Source organism: Podarcis filfolensis (assembly GCF_964270895.1).
Source record: "Podarcis filfolensis genome assembly, chromosome: 6".
Lineage (NCBI taxonomy): Eukaryota > Metazoa > Chordata > Lepidosauria > Squamata > Lacertidae > Podarcis > Podarcis filfolensis.
Window position 1 is genome coordinate 33,007,056 of NC_139609.1, and position 14,824 is coordinate 33,021,879.

Below are 14,824 nucleotides of genomic sequence, written 5' to 3' on the forward strand. Positions count from 1 at the left end.
CTATGACCCTTACATTTCTGGATTTGTTTCCTGTCCAATACCTTTCCCATACATCTACTCCTTGGGCTCAAGGGATTAATTGCCTCCTCTTCCAGTGAGGAAATGCAACCCCTCCTGCTTTCCGAGCCTGCCTGTGCTTCTTATGTGAGTGGGCTTCTCTCCATCCCACTCTCTGCTAACGTCTTATCAACATCCCATTCCATGTCAGGGGGAGGGGGAGGAGACAGCCGACTGCTCCCAGTTGTCTGACTGCTTCCTAACTCATGCTGTGCTTCTCTACTTCGGGCAGATATGTTCGTGACACCCTGTATACTGTAAAAATAAATAATTATGAAGACTACATTTGAGATCTCTTTTTTTCTGGAGACAATGGTCCTTGCATAAATTCAGGCTTAGACTACATTATTTTTTTTCAAAATCATGTATCATTCAAATAAAACATGTATAGTCCCTGGTCTTGTACAAAGTTGTAAGTGGTTCAAAATGTATGTGTTTAACAAATATTTTAGACACAGATGTGACTAAGGCTTAAATGGTCTCTGATCTCAAATGAAACAGCATAAGATAGTAATTAATAGGTACTTCATAAAGAAGATGTAATTACTACTGATTTATATGGCCTGTGAAGTTACAATCATTAGGGCTGACAGACTAAAATTCCAAAAATAAGTGACATAATTGAGTTGTGCAATAAAGCTGGAGTGGTCTGAGATAAGGGACATCCATTATGTTTGATGGATTAATGGACATTCCTTTAAAATAAGAAATGCTCTTTAAAGTATGGGAATAAGGCAACCTTTAAGTGTAATAAAACTTTGTGTTCAGGCCTGCTCTCAAAGGAGATTTTCTTGCATTTATGTAGCAAATGCCCATGCCATGTAGTATATTAATTTTTGAAGCCCAGATTTGCACTAAAAAAAATTAGCTTAAATTCAGATTGTATATACTAGAACAAACTTACTTAGCACCATGCAACATTTTTTGGAACCAGTAATATATCAAAATTCTCAGTTTTTATAACTAGTATCAACAAATTGTCAGTTTTTATAATCGGCACTAACAAATTCCAATGCTTGGAAGCACTGTTTTCCTCTCAATGGGTGGAAATTTAGAAACACATTTGGGAGATGTGCTATGGAATGGAAGTCTTGACTAATGAAACAGTTTAGGACAGGAGAGGCTTGCCTTATAAGAGCTGCAACTTCATGACTATTATGCTACTTGTGAGAAACACCAAACGAAAATAAACTGCAAATGCTATTCTGTGTGCAAAGAAAACAGACTTTGTAAATTCCAGTAAAAGCAAATGTCTAGAACTTACATTTGATGCACAAAATCTACTATATATTTTGAAAAGTTTTGTTTATTTGGACACCTCTTAAGATAGCATAACCAAACTTTGCATGATGGTTCCAGAGGTCAAGAATTGGAGTTTTTCTATTTTTTTGATACAATTGAACATTATTTTTAGTCAATATGACATGCTGAACCTTTCAAAACCTCCCTATCTTAACCACTAATTTGAAAACTGCTCTGATTTTTTGGGTGTCTTAGAATTCCTGAGCACTAGTAATAATTTGAAATGCTTCTCTCCCCCCCCCCTTTAACTTTATATTTCTGCCATTGTATTGTATACTGTGGTATTAGGCATCTGGGTTAAACTCTAGAGCTTACTGGATTTGACTGTGGTTTCCCCTGTCATTTTTAATCTTTTAAAAACATTGGCAAAGCAGATACTGTAGAATATTATGCATTCTAGTTTTCTTCCCCCTGCTGAAGCCAATCCTCTTTTCCTGTGCTGAAAAAAGGTGAACAGATATGTATCAAAACTTGGGTGGGAGATTATTTGTGTGGTGTTTGTGATTTGTGATGTCCAGTCTAAGTTATGATAAACATGAGATTTCTGCCCAGCCAGGCTGATCTGGTCATAAGGCACATTCTAATTTTCAACAGAGATGTTAAATGTCATATCTTATTCCTTGCAGAATTATTATGCCAGCTTGTGGCAAAGACTGGAATGTGGGCAATCATCAGTGGAGGGGGCAGGGAGGACATCAGATCTGAGCTGTTGTTGAAATGTACTTCCTGGGTCTTGACCAAATCAGAGCTTGGTCTTTAGGGTTGTTTTAATGTTAGGTAATGATATTTTATGTCTCCTAAATGAGAATCTGCAAGTGATATATGTGCAAGACTTCTCAGTCTAGCACAAGGAAGGGGAATGAGGAGGGTTGTTTGGTGATGAGTGGAAAGAAGACATTTTATCTGAAGCTTAATGCAATGGGCAAACCACAGCTTCTTAAGCTGCCATTATAATTTAAATTAAGAGAAATCCTAGTTTATACATCACATCATCGCCCTGCAGTGTGTACCCTGTTTGTTATATCCCTTGGGCCATCTTAACCATAGGCTATGGTAATGTAATGTACACAAACTGGGAGGCGCATGAGAAAGTGAGGTGTTTCTGTTCAATAGGTCATGAAAAAACATGGCTGGAAAAAAATGATGGTTAATCTAGACATAATAGCCTATGGGTAAGGCTTAGCTATATCTGTATTCATGTAAACAGTAGCAGGGAAATCCTGCCCACATAGCAGTGATTGAAGAAATGATTTGTGTCTTGCTGTATCATATTAAAATGTCACCCTATACTTCCTGCTTCTTTCCTGTAACTTGTACACAACATATCCCCCATTATGCTAGTTTTGTCAGATAATGCTATCTGCTGATAAATAACGACAGTGCATAGCAAAGGGGCTTGAGAACAGATCATGGTTCCCAGTTAATTTGCAAAAACCTCAAGGGGAAAAGTGCTACCACTTTTCAATAATCTTAGCACTGCAGACACTTGCAAAATGGAAGAGCTGTTAGGAAGGTTGGTGGAAAGTTTTCCACGTGTAGCACTGGCTAGGAAACCATGTGGCCACAAACAAAATTTGTGTGATTTACTGATGCTAGTGCAGGGCTGTACGTGGCATTAAGGGAAGGGTAGTACCTCTGGTGAGGGACATGTCATGCTCCTTCTGGGATAGTTTGTCCACCTTTGGTCCCCACCCTGCACTCAGCTCTCACCTGTGGCTCCTAGAAGCTGTCAGCATGCAACTGCAGCCGCACACAGGAATGGCTTTGACTGGCTGACTAAACAAGATGAGGGTAGCCGATCTCAAACCCTTGGTGAGTTAGAGACTTCCCCTTGAAGCCCTGCCAAGAACCACCTGGGATTAAGCAAAATATAAGAAATTAGCCACCTTATCAGCATGTGTCTGAGAACAAGATAAGAAATGGGCTAATTCAAGCATCCCAGATCCAAAAAGAAGGACTGGGATGAAAGGAGTCTTTGTTATACACCACTCACACGTTGCAGTACAAAGGACTTCCATATTTCCATCACAACCAGCAAGATAATGTACAACAGATCAATAAAAAGCATCATAAAATACATTAGTGCCAACAATTGTGCAACATGACTTCCCCTTCTCTCTTCCCCCCTGCACCATCCTGAAATCTGCTCTGGAGGGATTCCAGAAAAAACCCTGGAACAGATTTAGGGGCTTACGGAGGGAATAGAGGGCGAAAGTCCTGGTGAGCAAGGAGAAGATAATTGTATCAAGAATGAAGGGATATTCGAATCCAAAACAAGGGGGAAATATATTAAATTGTATTTATGGGAAGTTATTTGCAAAAACGTTTAAATGTAAATGCAATATTTTTGGAGTCCATAGGAACCGATACATTTGTGCCGTTTGTCAAGCAAATAACACCAGCAAGAATGCGTGAAGTGCCACAAGGAATTTCTTGACAATGTGCTAGGATGAGAGGAGATAAAAATAGTCCGTGGAATGTGACGATCATATGCAATCAGGACATATATTCTTGTTGATTTTGTCCCTAAAGTTTCATTTGCTCTAAAGAGCACGGCCTGCTCTGAAGAAGTCCATGGATGACTTGGGTCTCCTCTATACCATTACAGTGGTACCTCGGGTTAAGTACTTAATTTGTTCTGGAGGTCCGTTCTTAACCTGAAACTGTTCTTAACTTGAAGCATCACTTTAGCTAATGGGTCCTCCTGCCGCCGCCGCCGCACGATTTGTGTTCTCATTCTGAAGCAAAGTTCTTAACCCGAGGTAATATTTCTGGGTTAGTGGAGTCTGTAACCTGAAGCGTATGTAACCCGAAGCGTATGTAACCCGGGGTACCACTGTATTGTAAATGGACTGAAGAAAATGAACCTGTGTTATGCTGAGTCAAACAATTTTCTTACGCCTTATGCGGCCTTATGCTGAGTAAGTCAGTTTAGCATTATCTACTCTGACTGATGAAAGGCTCTCCAAGGTATTTCATAACTGTGCTACCAGAGATCCCTTTCAAGTGGAGAAGTTGGGGGTTGAACCTGGACCTTCTGCATACAAAACAACTGCTCTTCCACTCATTCCAACCTTCCTGTATTTTGCCATGGCCATCTTGAATGACCAGGCTGTAGATATGATGGTGGCTTCACACAACTCCATGGGAGTTTGGAGTGACCACTCCCCACATCAAAGGGAAGCGCCTTTTGCGTGGTTGTGCGCAGCCCCCCAGATCCCAGTTCGATTCCTGGTAGTTTGGGCTGGCTTCATCCTCCCCAGACTGGATACCTGGAGGTCTCCACCTACCTCAGCCAATTGCCCAATCCCACCTGGGGAGGTATTGCCAGGGGATTGGCCAGGTAAGGGGAGGGACCTTGAATGACCAGGCTGTAGATATGATGGCAGCTTCACACAACTCCATGGGGGTTTGGAGTGCACTTTTAGTCCGTTTAAAACAGACTCCTCCTCCAGCCCAAGAGCTATATTTTCTTCTTTTTCTGATTGTGGACATTGAGCTGTCTCCTGAGGCAATTACCCTTGTGTATCTCAAGCCTTCACATTGATGCCATGTACTTCTGCTCCTTTCTTTTTTTGCTCAAGAAAGTGATTTTCATCTGGTTCATTTTTTAAAACACACACATTGCTCAAAAATGTAGTGAGATGATGGAACAACCATCAGACTCTGTTATGGACAGGCTGAAAGCAAGCCAAGCCCAGAAGTAATAAACTTTGAAAATGGTATGGTCAAGGAGCTTTAATCAATAGTGAAGAATGCAACATGGGCTTTCGAAGGCAAAGTCAAGGAGATTCATGGTGGCAGAGACAAATTGATTGAACCAATCTGCACTTTCCTGAACATCAACATGACAAGTGACAAATTGTTTACACCACTCCACAGTTTTCTCAATGTCACTTCATTGCATGTATTTGAGCAGAAACATATATGATGCTAGACATGGGGTGGGGGAGAGGGATGTTCCTATCTTTCATTCGCAAAAATTATATCTTGATTAAAGTTCGTAGGATGAGCATGGGAGGTAGGGGACAGCTATGAGAAGCTTCATGTTTTAGTTTTAGTAGATTAACACTTACTCTTTAGTAGATTAACCTCTACTCAGTGGCATTTAGAAGTGACCATTGGCAGATACAGTACCAAAAAAGTGGGATCTGAATCTGTTAGGCTTCTTTTATCTCCTTTAAGATACAGTGTTAAAATAGATGGCAAACATTTGGATCAGATAAAAGCCTGGAGCACAAAGTGAGCACTACCAATGAAGTTAATGGCAACACAAACAAGATGGAATATACCCAGTGGTGTTGTAAGAGACTGTTTTATTTTTAAGAGTGACCTGCACTCCGGTCATTTTTTCCAAGGGCAATTCATGCAAAAGGGGGTGGGTTTCTATCTCTCTCCCAATAAAATTAATGGACCTTACCTTCGTAAATGTAGCTGTCACTGGAATGTTAAATTTCCAAGGCATATGATTGCCATGAGGAAGATGGTATTTAGATGCCCATATTTTTCCCATTGAAAATCAATAGCCATTAGGAAGCCTCTATATCATTTTTGGCCTTTGATAGAACACTTCCTTAGGCACTTTTGGAGGGGTTTCATAGTCTCACTTTAGTGATAGGTAACTGTGCAACTTGTTGGGCAGCTGGGTTGTTGTTGTTTTCCATTTTTAGACCTTGTGTATGATGCTGTTATATAACAAGCAAAACAATATTTTATACCAGTGGTAGCATTTCTTCTCTTAACATTCACATGTGCATTTTTTAAAATTTTAATTGACAGTCTGTTTAATATAAGAAAATATATTTATGGAAGGAAACAAGAAGGAAAAAGAGAAACCCCTTTACATGCATCTCCCCTTCTTAAATGTGCATTGTAACTGTAGTTCAATTTTTCACCTCTTTCTGTTCAGTATTTACTATTGAGCCTGTCGTTCTAAATAATCTCCCAGGTTTCAGACAGCCTATAGATTCCTTTTCTTTTAGAGAAGGTGGTTGTGTGCTGAGAAGAGACTTTGCTATACCTTTGGGTCCATAGTTCAAATGCATTACTCTTTGTTCTGCTAATGAGGTCAAAACACCTCCATCAGTAATAAAATTCCCTAGTGTACAGTACCTCTGAGACAATGCACTGTGTATGATGAAGTCAAAGAGAATGATAATTATAGCACTGATTAACACTAAACCATACAGCCGAGAATATGTGAGCTACATTCTGAACACTTGTATGACTGTCAGGATGTAGGTCATGCTATTGACAAGCATCAATTAGACTAAGTAATCTAAATAACATTTCCCCCCCTAAATGAGCCATAATGTGGGATTTGCTAATATCATGGCAGCTAAAATGTGGCCTCTATACCCTGGTCTTGACCTCTAAGAAGTAGACATGGGGGAACTACCCAATTCTACCTTTACCTCACCCAATTATGTATCATTTTTATTACAGTTAAGGGGTAACTAGGTAGGAATTTCCAGTATTCCTATCTCTGTAAGAGCAGAGAGCATCTGCAATGGTATAACTCTATGCTGGCATCATACCAGCATGTACACCAGGACTGAGCTAAGGTACCACAAATTCAGCAAGAGCTGAACTCTTCAACTTGTATATATTGATTAGGCAAGTCTGTTCACATATGCCTCTCTGAGTCTCCTCCTGATGTCCATAGGACAAAGGTGGTTGAGAGTCTGAGACTACCTCCTGAAAAAACTTCTCAAACCATTTAGGCTTTTGACATTGCCAATATACATTTAAGAACTGTGTGGCCAATTTGAGACTAGAAGGTCCAGGTTTTAAAGAGTAGGAAGCTGAAATTCTCAGTATGCTGAATTGTGCACCAGATCCCGTGCTTGAACAGTGAGATCATGGAACCTCCGTGTGGGTTGTATCCAATACTGCAGTTCTGTTTGTGCGGATGAACTCCCCATTCGTCTTCTCTGCAGCCTCCTGCACAACTCGAAGATATGCTTATGTGGGTTTGGGGACTCTCAGGAGCAGAAGAGGAAGTGGAGGTCCCATTGTGCGAGTAGGAGTCTATGCACACAGCATTGGATACAACCCTATATTTGTAGTCCTGGAAAATGTAAAACATTTTGAGCTTCTCAAAAGAAAAGAAAGATCTACCAACCCCACTTTATATAACAATTAAAAGTAGATAAAATAAATCTCTCCACCAATTCTAGCCTCTGCTTTCATTGGGGTTAGGAATGCACCAAACCATGATGGTACATTGGATGAACCCACCCTACTTTTTAGCCACAGCTTTACTGTGCTAAACTGGAACCAAGGGAAATCAAAGCAAATGAATATATTAATTTTGTCTTTTTTAAAAAAGAAAGAAAGAAAGAAAAGTAATTTGTTGTTGTCATGAAAGTAGATAAAACATCCTTGGAATCACAGCAATGAAGGACCTGGAATCTCGACTGGCATGAAAGTCTTGCAGAAACAAACTCAGGGTCCAATTTTGCAAGATCCCTACTTGACAACCTGCTTCTGACAAGGCTAGTTTTCTAACAATTTACAAAACCAGAACAAAATTCACCCCTAGCCCCCCAAGACCACACACCTTGTGAACTCGAAGGGGAAACCTATGCATTTTATTTGGCCAGACAGCTAAATGGGTTGAAAGTGCACTTAATCAACTTGAATAGTTCCCATTAATCAGGGAGTCCCCCGTTGAATAAGTAGAGTTCCAAGGGGAGGGTGTAGTTCGCTGTCCGCCCCCCGGAAGTTCTTGTCTGGAGACCAGTTTGTTTGCTTGACTTGAAAGTACAAAATGAACTGGTAAAAAATTATTTTAAGCTATTTGGCAAATTATGGCATGCTAGAAAATCATTGCAAAACATTTTTTTTCCTACCCTGTGTCACCAATAAAGCATGCCTAGGTGTGCTGTGTGCTCGTTTAGGCACATTATTTTCTGCTGAATAAGGGAGTTCACTCAGACCCTGCAGGTCAACTCTGAGGCTGCATCAGAATTATTTATATAGCTGACTTACTAAGCGCTGCCTGTCAGGTTTTCCTAGTCCGCAAGGGAAAGTTTTGTAGCTCATTGGTAGGGCAGCTGCCTTGCATGTTATAGGGCCACAGGTGTAATTCCTGACTTTCAACCAAAAAGAAGAGATACGTCAGTACTGAATACTGGATAAGAAGAATGACACAATAGCCAACACTTCCTGACATACCCTTCCCTAAGTTCTATTCTAATATATCACAGTTTCCATTCTTGAACTGACTGAATGGGGTAAATGGTTGTTTTGTGCCCTGCCCAAATCAAGAAACACACTGGGAGTGACTATGAAGAAGTTAAACATATTTTAAAACTCAATGATCTAAAGAGGTTTATAATCTCCTGACTTCATCAAGGCAAACACTGGGGGAGATTAGAGAGAAGGTAACTCCATGTTTAAGAATAATTGGGCTGAAGATGTCGAGCTCAGTGGTGATATTAAGCTACCTTCCCAGAATTATAGACCAATGCTGTGGTGATAAAAACATCTGGGCAATTCCTCTGTAGTTCCCTTTGGCTCCCTTCTGCTGTTTTCTGTGTTTGATTTAGTTTTTGTGTTTTATACTTGCTGTCATTTCATTCATTTCCATGAAAGCAGATTCTTAAAAGCTGGTAGCATAATAGCAATAAGAGGAGCATGGAGCTGTTTTACAAGCCAATAATCTGGTACTCTTATTGAAATACTCTAAGCAGCCATCGGCCTTATAGTTTATCCACCCGGGAACCAAATTATTGCCTCATAAAACAGCTCGGCACTTCTATTATGGCTTAAATATAATTGTATTTAAAGACCTTGTTGGTTCCATTTAGGAAAAATTAGCTTTTATCTTATTAAATAAAAAGGAGCTCCTAATAACTTTAATGATTTTGTATGAATTAATGTAATATTTAGAGCGTCATGTGCAAATATCCTCGAGTATGGTAACAAAAAACAAAACCCCAAACCATGAATTGTCTTTCAAAATTATTATTTGAATACCGGAGTAAATTCCACCAAGACTGTATTTGAAAACTAATCTATTGACCTTGACCCAAAAACACAAATCTCTACCTGTCCTGTGGCTTCGCTGTTCTTTCATACAGTTTTGAAAGTAAGAGGGACATGTGCCACATCCAGGGCTTGGGGTCATTTCAGAATACAATGCACAATGCACCAGAATTTTATTTATGGATGTCCTATTCTTTTAGATAAAAACGTAAGAGAGATTCTGCTGCACATCAGGTCCAGCATCCTAGTTTCACAGTGGCCAACTATATGTCCATGGGAAGGCAACAAAGAGGGCATGAGCACAATAGCCCTTTTCAACTCATGATCCCCAGCAAATGGAGGCAATGTTGCTATCATAGCTACTAGCCATTTAAAGCCTTATCCTCCATGAATTTGTTGAAACCCCTTGTAATGCCAGTCAGGCGGGTGGCCGATAAATTCTGGAGTTTAATTATATGCTGAGCACATCCTCCTTGTTCATTCTTGCATATGGAACCCAGTCTGGAAAGGTATCTAGATGCAGACTTTTTCCATGTATTGGACACTTTAGAGATAGGGATAACTGATGGTTTTGCACTTCTAAAATTAGAGGTCTTGTCTCCCATGATTTCTCCTTCTTACTGCCTTACTCATGTATGATTGATACACTATGAAATTTATTCCACTGAGTAGTAACAATGTGCTTCTTTATGGTTGTTTTGTTTCTTACAATCTTGGGGATACATGAAAAGTACATAACCTTATGTTCAGAGCCCTCCACCCCATAACATCTCCCTATAAAACATTGCCAAGTTCAGGCATAATCAGCCTAGGATCTTTCCTGCTTTCTGTCTCTGAAAACTGAGGGTTACCAAAAACCTAACAAAAAGACATTTTTGGTTTGTAAAAAAGTCAGAATTTGACATTATTTCTATCCTCTTTGTTTGCCATGCTTCTGTGATGCTGAAATGCTTTTCAGGGAATCCCCCCCCCCCCAATCAAGCTAAAAATAATTCTATAAACTTACGAATTCCACCCTAAAGTGACAAATAAGATCTGTCTCTGCCTTCTCCTCCCACCACTCTGGTAGATGCCCATGGTACACTAGTTTTAAATGTATAGGTATAAATTGGATTTTCACCTTTTGTGTCTAAAAACTGCTAAATAAAACAGATGATCTCTGCTGACCCTGATGTGAAATTGCAAACATTACATCGATAAACCCACTTCTTAAAGGAAATCTATTTATGTTTAGTCTGAGACTGCTCATGTTTCGATCATTTCTATTATGAATGTCTAACTCCTTAAAAAAACAAAAACACAATATGAATCCTAATGCATAAATATATGCAGCAAAGCACAACATTCTAAGGAAATGTGTCCTCCATGCATTCTTAAAAGGGTGTGAAATAACCATATGGGTGGGGAGGAGAAATGCATTAGTCCTCACTGGGATTCCAGGCATTCACCAATGCATGGAGCGGGATCACTCAATGTGTATGTTGTGGGGCTCTCCATGTATTTGAGGACCATGCAGCTATTGCCACAGACACAGTCACAAAAAACAGTGAAGACACTGGGACAGCTTCTCATGAGTGACGTCAACATCTCCCAAAGCTCTGTGAGAGGACATCCCTGGTAAAGTCATTCCTTCATTGGAAGCCAGAGCTATCATTCAGCAAAATATACTGCCTCTCCCCGCCTCCACCCCCCCCCATGTTTTACTTTTTTGTGGAGCTTGCCTGTGGGATAACCACAAGGCATCAATTTTCTCTTAATGAGCAACTGCTCCCTGAAGCTCTAAAATGGATTCTGGGACAGACTGCTTCACTTCTGACTGCTTTGGGCAAGACCAGCTTTGCTGTGGCAGAAGGTCTGAATAACTCAGAAGTTGGCCTGTTTCAGTTTGGCATTCAGGTTATCCAAAGTGGACCTACACCAATTCTTTAGCCCCTGTATTTTAAGTCTTGCAGCACTGAAAAAAATAATCCCACTCCCCCCCCTTTTTTTGCATTCTTCATCCATTAATGAGAAAAGAAATTGCCTTCTTTATCCATTAATGAGAAAAGAAATTGCATTAGAAAATTACCAAAGTGGAGACAAAAAAATGTTGAAATTCTCATGGGTGGGGTAAAGGGCTCTAGTGTTTATCTCATTTACCAGGTGTCCAATGGGTGTTTGTGATTGGCCTTTCTTTTATTCTACAAATCCTCTCTCTGGTGGCCTGCACTCTGCAGCTTTCCTGGGTGTTTCTTGAAAAACCCATGACATCCAGTACTAGCCAGTCTTCTTGGCTTCCTATGTTTCAGTTAAAGCCGAAGATGCCATGAGGTAATTTTTCTCATGGGGCTTATTGAGATCAGGAAGCACAGGTAGTCAGGAAGCTTGCAGAGTACTAGGGAATTGTTTAATAAAACACACAACATCCTGGCTGCTTCATAATGACAAAGTAAGCTCAACCCTACTCCTACCATAATTCCAATGATTTTTTTCATTATTTCTTTAAAAAAGTATAATGAAACAAAAATAACTAAAGATACCAAGTTGTGCAACATAGCTAATTAAGAGGTATATAACAATGGTTATATACATCTATGTACATTTTGTAACGTTATATTTCTGGATTAAGAAATGTGGTACCACGAAAACATTAAAAACAGCAGTTCATGAAGTTCAAATTCTTATGTATCCCTCCATGACTTTTCTGTTATTCTCCAACTTGTTAGCGTGTGCAATAAATTGAGACCAAGTGGCTGTAAATATGTTTGTGCCCCCGTCCCCGCTCAGTAAAGGCTTTGGATATGTTTTTCCAGGAAGCCTCTAAGGAAATTCTAAAGCACCTTGAGCCTGAGGCAGAAAGTAAAATAAAACTCTCAAGAAGTTTAGATGGCAAGTTTCAAACACTGGTTTTAAACATGGGAAAGTTCTGTATGAGACTGGATAGGAAACAGCAGGTGCAAAGTGTAATCATTAGAACTGTCACCCAAGTCAACGTGATTTGGAACAAAACTGACAAAGTAAAAAAAGGTTGAGTTTCATAAGAATACTAAGCTACACGGATTGAATAGTCCATGAGGAGCCTGTGAATCCTGTAACCGTTGACTTGCTTCAGATACCAAGATTTACTCGCCTATCACAGAACTGCCAAAGTGTGCCAAATGGTGACCACAGTTGAGTCACTGGTCACCATTGTAATGTCTGTACACTAAGCCTGCAATTTATGCACATTTCACATATGTGCATCTAGCTTTGCATGTGTGGCAAAAAATAGAAAGGGGACAGAGAGTGTGTGTGTGGGGGGGGTGTTTTTGCAGGAAAAATGACTTTGGCAATCCCATGCACCATTGAAGCAAATATGGCTTGACTATATATGACTTTGGTTTTAGGCATGATCCCCAAAATATATCCCCTGTGTATGTTGCAGGCTTACTGTAATGCCTATGCATGGGCTGATATCATTTCTAGGATTTAATAGAATCTAAATACAAATTTAAAAGGGACGCGGGTGGCGCTATGGGTTAAACCACAGAGCCTAGGACTTGCTGATCAGAAGGTCGGCGGTTCGAATCCCCGTGACGGGGTGAACTCCCGTTGCTTGGTCCCTGCTCCTGCCAACCTAGCACATCAAAGTGCAAGTAGATAAATAGGTACCCCTCCAGCGGGAAGGTAAACGGCATTTCCGTGTGCTGCTCTGGTTTGCAAGAAGCGGCTTAGTCATGCTGGCCACATGACCCGGAAGCTGTACGCCGGCTTCCTCGGCCAATAAAGCGAGATGAGCGCCGCAACCCCAGAGTCGGCCACGACTGGACCTAATGTTCAGGGATCCCTTTACCTTTACCTTTACTAAATACAAATTTAAATATGAATTTTCACACATACTTTTTTTTAAAAAAATTGCAGACTGATGTAGAAATGCAATGGAACAGATTTATTAATAAATGTATACAAAAGGGTCATGGACCAGAAATACAATGATCTTCCCATCACTAAACTAGATTGGGTTCAGAGAGACTTATAAATCTATTTTATAAGACCTTATATCCCAGTCAGAAATGATGAGCATGTTGCATCCGTGTGACATTAACATTGGCAACTGCCCCTCTCTGTGCATTTCCCAATTGTTTTAGAAATGTTTCCCACATCTCTTTTGCAAACTATCAATATGATTATAATTTTACAGTCTGTGCAAGCAGATGGAGGATGTGAATTGGGAAGAGAGGAAGCTTTTTTCCCTGACAAATTATTACTGCAAGATGCTTTCAGGACAGAAGTTAAATATCAAGGCTGCGGGTTTGCAATAAAAGATTTTGGAGTTTTCTAGTCAGTTTATTATATTAAAACTACCAATTCCTGAATGTTCTAGCAGTATAATAATACCTTTTTGCTGTTTATGTAAAAAAAGAAAAACCTTCAGCAAGAAACAGAGATAAATATTTCATACTGGCAAAAAAATCAGGGAATTCTTTTTCTACACTGTTCACTACAAATCACAGAGAGCAACAGTAGAGCTCTGTCAAAGAAAGCCACTCCCGACCTAAAGAGGGGGTGGGGTTGCGGTCGCACGCCCCCATCTACTTCTCGCGGGGCTGGGGCCAGCCCCGCGGGTCGCAGGGATACCCTTAGCATTAATATTCATCGCCCACAGCGTCAGCCAATCGGCTGGCGCTGGGGGCGGGCCCACCAGGGAGCATTTAGGGTCGGGGCAGCCCTGGCTCGCCCCTTTTCTCTCTTACAGCTGCTGCGGTTTGTTTCTTCTAACTGATCCCTGTGTTGTCCAAGCATTTCTTCTGCCACGTGTAGCCTCAGAATTGCAAGCACTAGCCTTACAGGAGGGACGCTGCAGCTACTATTCTTCAATTTGAGCTGAAATCACCAAAGGAAGTTTATTTCCTTCTCCTTCCTTTTCGGAGCCTGGGGCTCCGCCTCATTCACAACCTTTTATCCGGCTGGATTTCCTTGCAGTGCGGGGGTTGGGCTTTATTCTCGTAGGTCCTTTTGCAAGATACAGGCTGCTTCGCAGAAGACAGACAAGGATTTGGGTAAGGTATTGATTGCAGCAGCTGTGGGCGCTTGTATATTCTGATTGTGGCTTTGTTTGGATTTTTGTCTGGTTATTTATCTGGTTCAGCTGATTTAGAGATAAGCCCTAAAGCTTATCTGGTCTTCAATAGAGCGTAGCGCTCAGGGAACGTCTCCCTATTTGGTGTCTGTGGCGGCAGCGTTTGCAATTAGGTGGGGAATTGGTTAGCGTTTCTCCCCTTGCTTTGTTTCTGCCGTTGTTAAATCCAAGCTGCGCGTTAGCCACTGCCGGGAGGGAAGCTGTACCGTTGCTAGGCGACGGGATCTCCCCCGGCTGCCATCTTAACTGCCCACGTGTTTGGTAACGGCCGCCATCTTACCATAGGCAACCGTGCGTGGGAACTGTCTTGCTTTACCCTCTTTGAAGCATAGAAGACACAATAGGAACTTAATTAGCGATCCCTAGTCCTTGCAC